At 31.3% G+C, this 9,086-nt stretch overlaps 1 long non-coding RNA gene across 2 annotated transcripts; it reads left to right on the top strand.

Moving 5' to 3' along the window:
- Positions 1-1,298: 1,298 nt before the first annotated feature.
- LOC120091497 (uncharacterized) lies at positions 1,299-5,869 on the top strand. 2 transcript variants are annotated; one of them, XR_016524348.1, is made up of 4 exons: positions 1,299-1,651; positions 1,728-4,804; positions 4,881-5,014; positions 5,671-5,869. It is a non-coding gene; the product is annotated as an uncharacterized LOC120091497 (long non-coding RNA). The 2 variants fall into 2 exon arrangements; XR_005485720.2 differs by having other exon boundaries at positions 1,302-4,804.
- The last annotated feature ends 3,217 nt before the right edge of the window (positions 5,870-9,086 follow it).

Consider the following 9,086-nt stretch of genomic DNA (forward strand, 5'->3'; position numbering starts at 1 on the left):
TTGATTGGTTGTATTCAATGGACAAAAAAATATAGTTGTAGTGCAAAGAGTTAAGTTGACGGTCTATAGTGGAGTGCCTGACAGTTAACGGATGGTGGATATCGTGATTAAAGAGTTTAGTCAATTATTCACGTACCGTTGGAACTTCAAGCTACAAGTCCATAAGGTCCCTTTGGTAACTCAATGGATTCCAATTGAGAATAAGTTTTTGGATTAGTTTGAAATGTTCAAATTAACAATAGAGAATTTAATTGTATATGATATAATTAAATTAATTCAATTATATATGATATAATTGATTTAATGTATTTGATACATTATTATTTGATTGGAGAAATTAATATAAATATGATTTATATTAAATGTCATAAAATAGAAAAAGAACTATGCTTTATATGTTGCATATGATACAATATTAAAACTATAGGTTATAAATATAATATGATAAGTTAGTTATTGTATTTATCTATAATTTATTAATTATGAGATAATTGATAATTCTTTTTCTCCGATAACTGACTTTGGGTGGTTACTCAGTTATTATGGAAAAGTGGATAAAATGAAAAATAGTTTTTTCAAATTCATAACGCGCAATCCACGAAACAAGTAATCAAATTACTTTTGAAAGACAAAACGATCGAATGTCGAGTTCACTACATGATAGTGCTTATAACTACACGATCGATTGTCAAATTTATACGATAGACTTCTTCCTCTATATGATTGTTCATCGCATACTTGATCGTTTACTTCTTCAATTCCTCCATCCATTTACTAAAATCATACAGAGCCCACAACTCCTGGATTCTCACACCGAGAATACCAAGGTAACCTTGTGGTGGTGTCGAGTTTTGTTCGACGATTAAGGGTCGAGTTGTAATCTCTGGTGATTGAGGATTTTCCAGTTGCTCGTTGCGTTCGTGCTTGTTTGCTGAGTTACCGAATGATCGAGGGAAATGCATGAAGAAAGGGTTCTTCAAGGGTATTGTTTACTTGATCCCTTGTATGTTTGTTAAGAAGCATGCTGTAATTTAGTCTTTAATGCATAATCGTTTCTGTCAGATTGTAAATGTTTATGTTCTTTTATAATGGAGTTTGGAATGATCCGCTGCCGCTTCACTGGTTCTCTAGATTTTAAACTGACATTGTAGAGGTACCTATAATGTCGGTTTAAAATCGACATTGTAGGTGGCCATCTTTTTTAATTCCAAAACAACTTTTAATCTTGATTTTTTCCCTCCCTCCCCATTTTCATTTTCCTCTCAAATTTATTTATATTTTAATTTAGGTTTTGTTTTATTAAGAAAAGAAAGTCTCACTCCTTCTTTTACCCCTTCTCTCTTCCTCCCTCTCTATCTTCCTCCCTTACATTACCCACACAAAACCATTCCCCTTTGCATGTTGTTGCAACTCGACCGACACGCCCATTTCCTGCAGCAACCGACGATGGTACAACAACCACTAGCGAACAATGACGACAATGCTTGTCCGGCAACGCATGCAGTACAGACAACCATCTTCACATCCGACGCAGCCTATAACCACGAACGACATTCATGAAGACCAACCCACGGCATCGTGATCTCCGACAACCGTGAAGTAGCTACCCACTCAACACAATGCATACCAACAGTAGCATTTCTCCTATTTGGTGTGTTTTGACTCTTACCCATCGAATTTTGACAATGGATTTGAAATACCCACTTCTAACGCCTCTAAATATGTAGGATTAAGTGAGTTCAAACACTAACCAACGAGGATTTGGGCCGTTTTGGGTCAGATCCAGTGGGTATATCACTCTAAATCCCTTTTTGAAATAGTTGAAGGTTCTTTATATTGGTCTCTAACGCTTGAAAGCTTTTAATTGTAGATTTAGAATGGTTTCAAGGTTATTTGAACATCTTTCAGCATGGACCCAAGCCTGTTTTGGTGAATATTAAGCATTATAGCTATATTTAGAGCCTTTGGAACCAAATTTAGATGATGAAATTAGCTTTTAACTCTTCGTTTTTCCTTGTTTGTAGTTTAGGCTTGATTTGGGGTGTCCGGATTGAGGTATATTAGATGCTCTTTTTTTTGTAAATTTACCAAAAGGTTTGAATTTTAAGCTCACGGGTTTAATGTTATAAGAAAGCAATAAGAGAAATGTGTGGTATTCTAAAAACTGCTAAGTAGGTAAGAATCTTGCTTGGATTCATAAAGTTTATTTATTTTCATTAAGTTGTTTGAGTTTATAAGCTTATGGATTCATGGTATGTCATCCAACTTTGTCTTCTTCCACTGATTTATATCATAAGCAACAATTTTGTTTCTTTGTTCATTTATTTTTCAAATGCTTTGCTCTTCTTAGCTTCTCCTATTTGCTTTTGGTCTTGTTCTCCACCTTTATTTCCATGTGTGACGTTTGTTGTACCTCTTTTATGATAAAATGAAATGGGAATGATTTATGATTAAATAGTACAATGAGAGCATGAGTTCGGCGGTCCATTTCTTCAAAATTCTTGCTTTTTTGTTTGCGTGATGCTTGGAGTTAAAGAAACCATTTGCTTTCATAAAATGAAATAGGAATGATCTAAGCCACCATCGAACATGTTGTATTGGGCTTTTTTATACTGGAATTTATTAAAGAAGATGTTCCAATTATGAAATTATTAGATAGTGAGTTGTTATGTTCGATGGTAGCTTGATTTTGATTCTTTGTTTTGTTTTTCATTTCTTTTTAGCTACATTGGTGGTTGTCTTGAGTCTTGTTCTTGTCATATGTGCTTTAGTAACCATGAGGATGTAAATATTGTTATTATAGACTTTTCTATAATAATAATTGAATATAATAATAGTTTTTCTATCTATTTTTCCTTTATGTCCAAGAAAACACTCCATATTTCATCTATTGTTCTTGTAGGTTCTTGAATATATGTATTGAATAATCAAATGGAAGAGTTTTGTAGGGGAATGAGAATAATCAAAATGCTCGACATTGTAAGCCTCTATTTTGTTTGTTTGTTTGTTGAGAGGGAGTGGCAATATAAGAATTTAAGAGAATTGTGCCTGTTTCAAGAAAACTCTTGCTTCCTTAGTTATACTCCTACGAGTTTAGCTTTAGTTCATATTGATTGAAATTGCCTCACATTTGTGTTCTCTCAATCTCTTCCTCTACCATAACATGATATATATTGAAACTCTCCTTGTAGGTCGGTCTTGAAATTCAAAAGAAGGTAGTTTGGTTATCCATTATGTCGTCTCCCTCACCTCCATGATCTATTTCAAGTTATAACTTATGGTTTGCCGATGTTAGTTTAATGATTTTGTATGTATATATAATTTTGGGGGAGGTTTCTTCAGACATTCTTCACGTAGGGTAGTGTAGGGATTTGTGGAGTCATTTCGTAATTTTTGAGAAATAGAAGTGTTATGCAATTATTTCTATTATTGTTTCAAAACAATTTATGAACTTGAAGAAGCAATAAAATTTAATTTCATATTAGAGAAAATCTCTTTTTCCAAATACCATAGGTTTTAAAGAACATCACTCGGAGAAGAGCAAATGTCAAGAACATCTTTTTGATGTTTATGAGAAATGCAAGAAGAGAGAGGTATTTTCTTAACTTAGTTATGTGTAAATTGTGATCTATTGATTGATTATTGGATATTTAGATCTTGTTATTGATCCATAGAACTACATGTTAAATTTGGATGGAGAAGGAACTTAAGCTATTCAAGTCTTGTTCTCTTTGTGGTAATAGAATTTTAGTTTGAAGTTCCGATTTTCCCTTGGATCATCCTATTGCATTCTCCCTTCTTTCTTTCATTCATTTTTTTTTCTTTTTAGTTTGCTTTGATCTTACTTGGAATTTAGTTTAGGGATAAATCTTCTCATTTCTTGTAGTTGTAGGCACTCTTGTTTAGTTGGTGTATTTTTTTGGAAACAAGAAATTGTTGAAAAATGATCAAGTTCAAACTTCTGTAAAAGCTAGTGGAAGAAGTCATTCCATTCTCCAAGGGAGGATTCACCTTACCCAGTTTGAAGCAAGCAAAATAAGATTGTATTGCATTTATTAGCCACAAGCAACTTGGTATGAGTGATTTCCTTCGTGGCATACACTTGTGCATGATCTATTTTCTCTTAAACTTGTTTAGTTAATATGATTGATCGAGTTGTCTAAGAAATCTAAAATGAAAAAAAGAACTCCTTTGCTGAATTTATTGTTTGGATTCTTTATAAGATCTAAATGAAGTTGCATGTTTGTTTACAAATTTTGAAGTCCTGGCTTTGTATTTTGAAGTTATTCTTTTTCGACTCTTGCAAATCGTGATATTTATCATATTTTTCTCAATTGTGTTGTTGATTGTTGTCATACTTAAAAATTTCGTTGGGTCCTGGTGAAGGTGTGAAATAAGGATTTATTTAATTTGTTTCAAAGTCCATTGCTATACATTATATCTATAGAAGTTGTGACCAACATAAAACTTCTTTCCTTTCCTTTCCTTTGTTTTGTACTTCTATTTGGAATTTTCTTAATACTTCTCTTAGGTGAAGTGATTGGAAACTGGAGAGAATTTTGCCATAAAGAAAGTCTCGCAGGACAGGCATTAAGATAACTTGAAATTTTCTTATAAAAATCTTGCAGGACATTTTTTTTTACTCTTTTCCATCTTCATTCAGACACTAAATTGATTGGGTATTTTTGTTGTCGACAGGTATTTTCTCTTTTTTTTTTTTCTTCTTTTTTTTGTGCTTGAGATCTTGTATCCTTGGTATATTACGTGAAAGACATAATAGAGTTGGAAACAAATCAATGAGATGGTATGCTTCTCTAAATGCACTCTTTGAGTTTATTTAAAGTTAAAGAATACTATTGTTATTTTGCTTTGGATCATAGTGAATGCAATTACCAATATCAAGTCAAACTTATGGGATAAAGAGGGATTGGCAAGGAAATCCATATGTGCCAGTGGAATACACTAGGAGTGGATTGAATTGTAGCAATGCAATTACTTCAAGAATCATTTACTTGTAAGTGCAAGTTCAAGTCCTTTATGAAGTTTCTTTGTACTTTTTAGATGCCATCGAATTCCTGTTTCTAAAACTAAGTTTTAAGGTCTTGTTGTTCTGCTAGCTTTAAAATGTTGTCATGTTCTTTAGATGTCTAGGGTGAATTTTACTTTATTTCAAATATTTGGAATTTAAAAGTGTTTTAAATTTAAGTTGGTTCTTAATTAGATGTTTGAGTTGAGAACTTATAATAGGTATTTGTTTAGTTTACTTGAGTTGTTATTGAATACAGTTGGTTAGTTTTAACAAGTTTTATTGGATTCGTTTTATGAAGTATTGAATATTCGTTTTTTGAGAATTTTGGTAGTTCTATTGAGAAGTAGTGGTTGTGGAATATTATTGGGAGTGTGTTTCTTAGAACAGGTTCAAAGTTTTTTTTTTTTTTTTTTTTTTTTGTGGTAACGTTGTTATGCAGCCGAAAATTTTCAAAATATAAGAGTAATAAACTTGATTTCTTGATTGTTTGAGTAACACTTTTAAAACACTTAGGTAAGTAGAATTCTATCCATTAGGGTTTGTTTTCTTGCGTGCTAACCTAATCCTTGATTTACGTATTTGTTCAAATTATTGTTTTTTTTTACTTATTTCTTCAAATTGTTGTTTTATCTACTTCGTAGGTAGGAGAATAGTCCCTAGCTCTAGAAATTGACATCAGAGAACTTGGGAAGACATTGTTGAACACTATTAATTTATCTTTAGCTTATTTTTAATCATTTTAACCATTTTGTAATTCATTTATTTTGAATGCTATTCTTGTGTACAACTTAGCATATATACTCTACTTGTTCAGTGTAGAATATATATGTATACTTCATAGATGATAAGTTGGAATTTGCTATGTAACCATATGAAGTTGATTTGGATAAAGAATATAACAAGCACGCATTACAATGAACAATTTTTTATATTTTTTTAAATAAAAACAATGACGGACATTTCCTGATCCAACATGAGACATAAAGTCGTTTTTAAATTTTTGACCGACATTGAAAATGGATTCGACAATGGCATTTAAAAAAAAGGACAATAATTGAAAAAAAAAGGGATAATAATTATGGGCCTTAATATTAGTTTAAAATTGACATTAAAGGACTTTAATGTCGGTTGACAATTGATATTGAAGATCATGTTATAAAAGGTCTTTAATGTTGGTTGTCTTTAATGTCGGTTTTAGACTGACATTGAAGATGGAATACAATGTTGGTTTAAAACCGATATTAAAGACAACCGACATTAAAGACCTTTTATAACATGATCTTCAATGTCGATTGTCAATCGACATTAAAGCTTTTTAATATCAGTTTTAAACCGACATTAAAGCCCAAAATTCTTGTCGTGTAATAATTAAAACTGATGTGCTAAGGCAAAACATTAGGTCATATGAAAACTTTGTCAAATAGTTCCTGGATCTGTGACTTAGACTACTTCAATTTTGTTAGAACCACTCTATAAAAGGCCTTGAGAATGGAAGTGCTTTATTCTAAAATTCATTTCTTGTGCCAGTGGTCATTTTGGGAGATCTAACTTACTCACTTAACCTTAATTCTCGTACAATTGGATCTTTACTTGGATCCATATTACTTTCACCTTTAAATCAAATTGATTGATTGTTATTTTCTAGTTATAACTTGTGTCCAAAGTCACCATCTTTTAATCTTCGTTAATACCTTCAATGATTATATCTTTTCTAACCAAACCTAATCCTTCCATTTCCATAGTTTCTGGAAACTATCATTACCAAACTCCTTCAAAGAAGATATTATCTCTACAATCTGAAGAAGCTTGTCAAGCACCCTTCCAATGCTCATTTGTCTCTACTTGATATTTTATTTTGAGAATGAGTTTTTCATGCTAACATTGAGTTCCACAACCAACAACCTAAGAAAGCTATCTTTTCAACCAACAAATACCAAGCTCCAAAGTTGCAAGTCGTAACGATATTATTTATACCCATGCCAAGGCTAGTAAATACCCCAATCCTATCGTAGAAAGTCAAATCAAACTTATGTACTTGTAGTCTTCAAACATCGATTTCCTTTATCTTCTCAAAATAATAAATCCTTTCCTAAATAATTTTCTTTGTCCTCACATCTACCTTTGATAAGATTGAAAAACTCAAGGTGCTCTTTTCACTTTTCAAACGAAACATAATATCGATATCAAAATATGTAACTACTTATTAACCGCTCATAATCTACAACTCAATTCCAAATTTGAAACTTTAATAGGGTATTCTTCATAAGTTGTCATTGCTTTTAAATTCCAAATACTAATCCTGATCACATTAACTAAACTAGAACGGCTTACTTACTACCACAAAAGTATGGATATAGTCAAAGTACCATGAGGTACCTTGAAACAACTCCTCAATTCAAACCATCACTTTGCTTTCTCCTTGAAGTCCTAAAGTCATTTTAAACGATTTTTGCTTCCTTTGATATCAACAACTAAATTGGGTACTATAAAATGTGATCTTAATATTACCACTTGTATTCTAACTAAAAGTTTTTCTTTCTTTTAAGCACAATTCAAAGATCCAAAATACCAAGTACCTTGGTCAGTCCACCAACCTTTAGTACCACATAAGTGATCAAGACTTAATAATCCTTTTAAAATTCCTCTTGAAACATTTGATTTTAATATCTAATAACATTTAATAAAACCAATCTCTTCTTATTTTCCTTATCTACAAAGAGACTTTAATCTTGTACCTATGTACGTGATTTGTCGTGATAGAGTCTCTTGTAGTACCACTAATCTCATTCTTCACAATAAAGCACAACAATCAACTAGTTTGTTAGGTTTTTATTTTCTATGTTAATTTCCCCCAAAATTGTGTTGATTATTTACTTTAATTGCGAATTTTATAGGTAAAACATTCCCCGAAGCATTTTGGAGTCATTATAAGAAAATTGTGTCAAAAAGATAAAAAAATGACCAAGAAAATCAACAAATTGAAGAGAATTGAGTAAACACCCAGAAGAGCATCGAGTAAGGCTGTTGGATCATCGACCATCGAGTATTTAGCAGAATACTATTAAATACCATCGAATAAAGATTGTCAAGTATTCTATCATCGAGTCATCGATTTCTTCTTATTCTTTTTCCATCAAGTTAAAGCTATCAAGTAAATGGCATCCAACATCAAGCATTAAATATTCTACCATTAAGCATCGAGGATCGAATATGAAATAGGAAGCTCGCTTTTTAAACTGCAGAAAACTAGATGTGTTCATTCTTTTTCGGATTTTGATGTGATTCATCCTCGCGCCTCACGACGCTTTGCTGTTGGTATAATTGAGTTCAATTCTTCAGCAAAACGGAGGAGATATCATTTTTTAAGAAAAGAATCCATCATTCTCAAGAGAGAAACTTTGAAGAAGAGAAACCCATTTTTTAGAGAGAGACTTCAATTTCCAAGAGCAATTCTTGTAATTTTCTGTGAAATTAAGTCGATTTGTACTCAGACTTGTATCAATATGTAACTATCAATAGATTGCTTGAAGAATTTCATCCTCTATGAGTAGGTAATTCTTTTTCTTGAGGAACTATGTAATTAGGCATTTTCTTAAGACTTTTCTTGAATTTTGTTTCATGTAAATACTTTCTTTTGAATGTTCTTGTTGAGATTTAGAATAAAATTGATTTAGATTGAATTGATGACTCAAGATTAATCAATTTTTGTATGTAAAAATTACATGATTCTATGATTAATCAATTTTTGTATGTAAAAATTACATGATTCTATAACAAAATTGTAATTGTAGTTGCAAGAATGAGTAGTCTTCATAGAAAATATGGACTTCTTTTCCTCTTTTCTTTAAAGAATTTATTAATTTAGAACATTCATGTAATCAATCTTGAATTTTCAGTCTTTTGATTCAAGATTGAAATAGTTAAGAAAACCCATAAGTTTAATGCAATTTAGAGATTAATTATGAAATATCTTTAGAAAGCAATTAAGACCTAGATTAGGGTTGTGAAATTAGCTAATTAGGGTATTGAAATTTATTCTTAATGAACTATTGAATAA

The sequence above is a fragment of the Benincasa hispida genome, chromosome 11 (genome assembly GCF_027475165.1).
Source record: "Benincasa hispida cultivar pf3 chromosome 11, pf3_genome.v1.1, whole genome shotgun sequence".
NCBI lineage: Eukaryota > Viridiplantae > Streptophyta > Magnoliopsida > Cucurbitales > Cucurbitaceae > Benincasa > Benincasa hispida.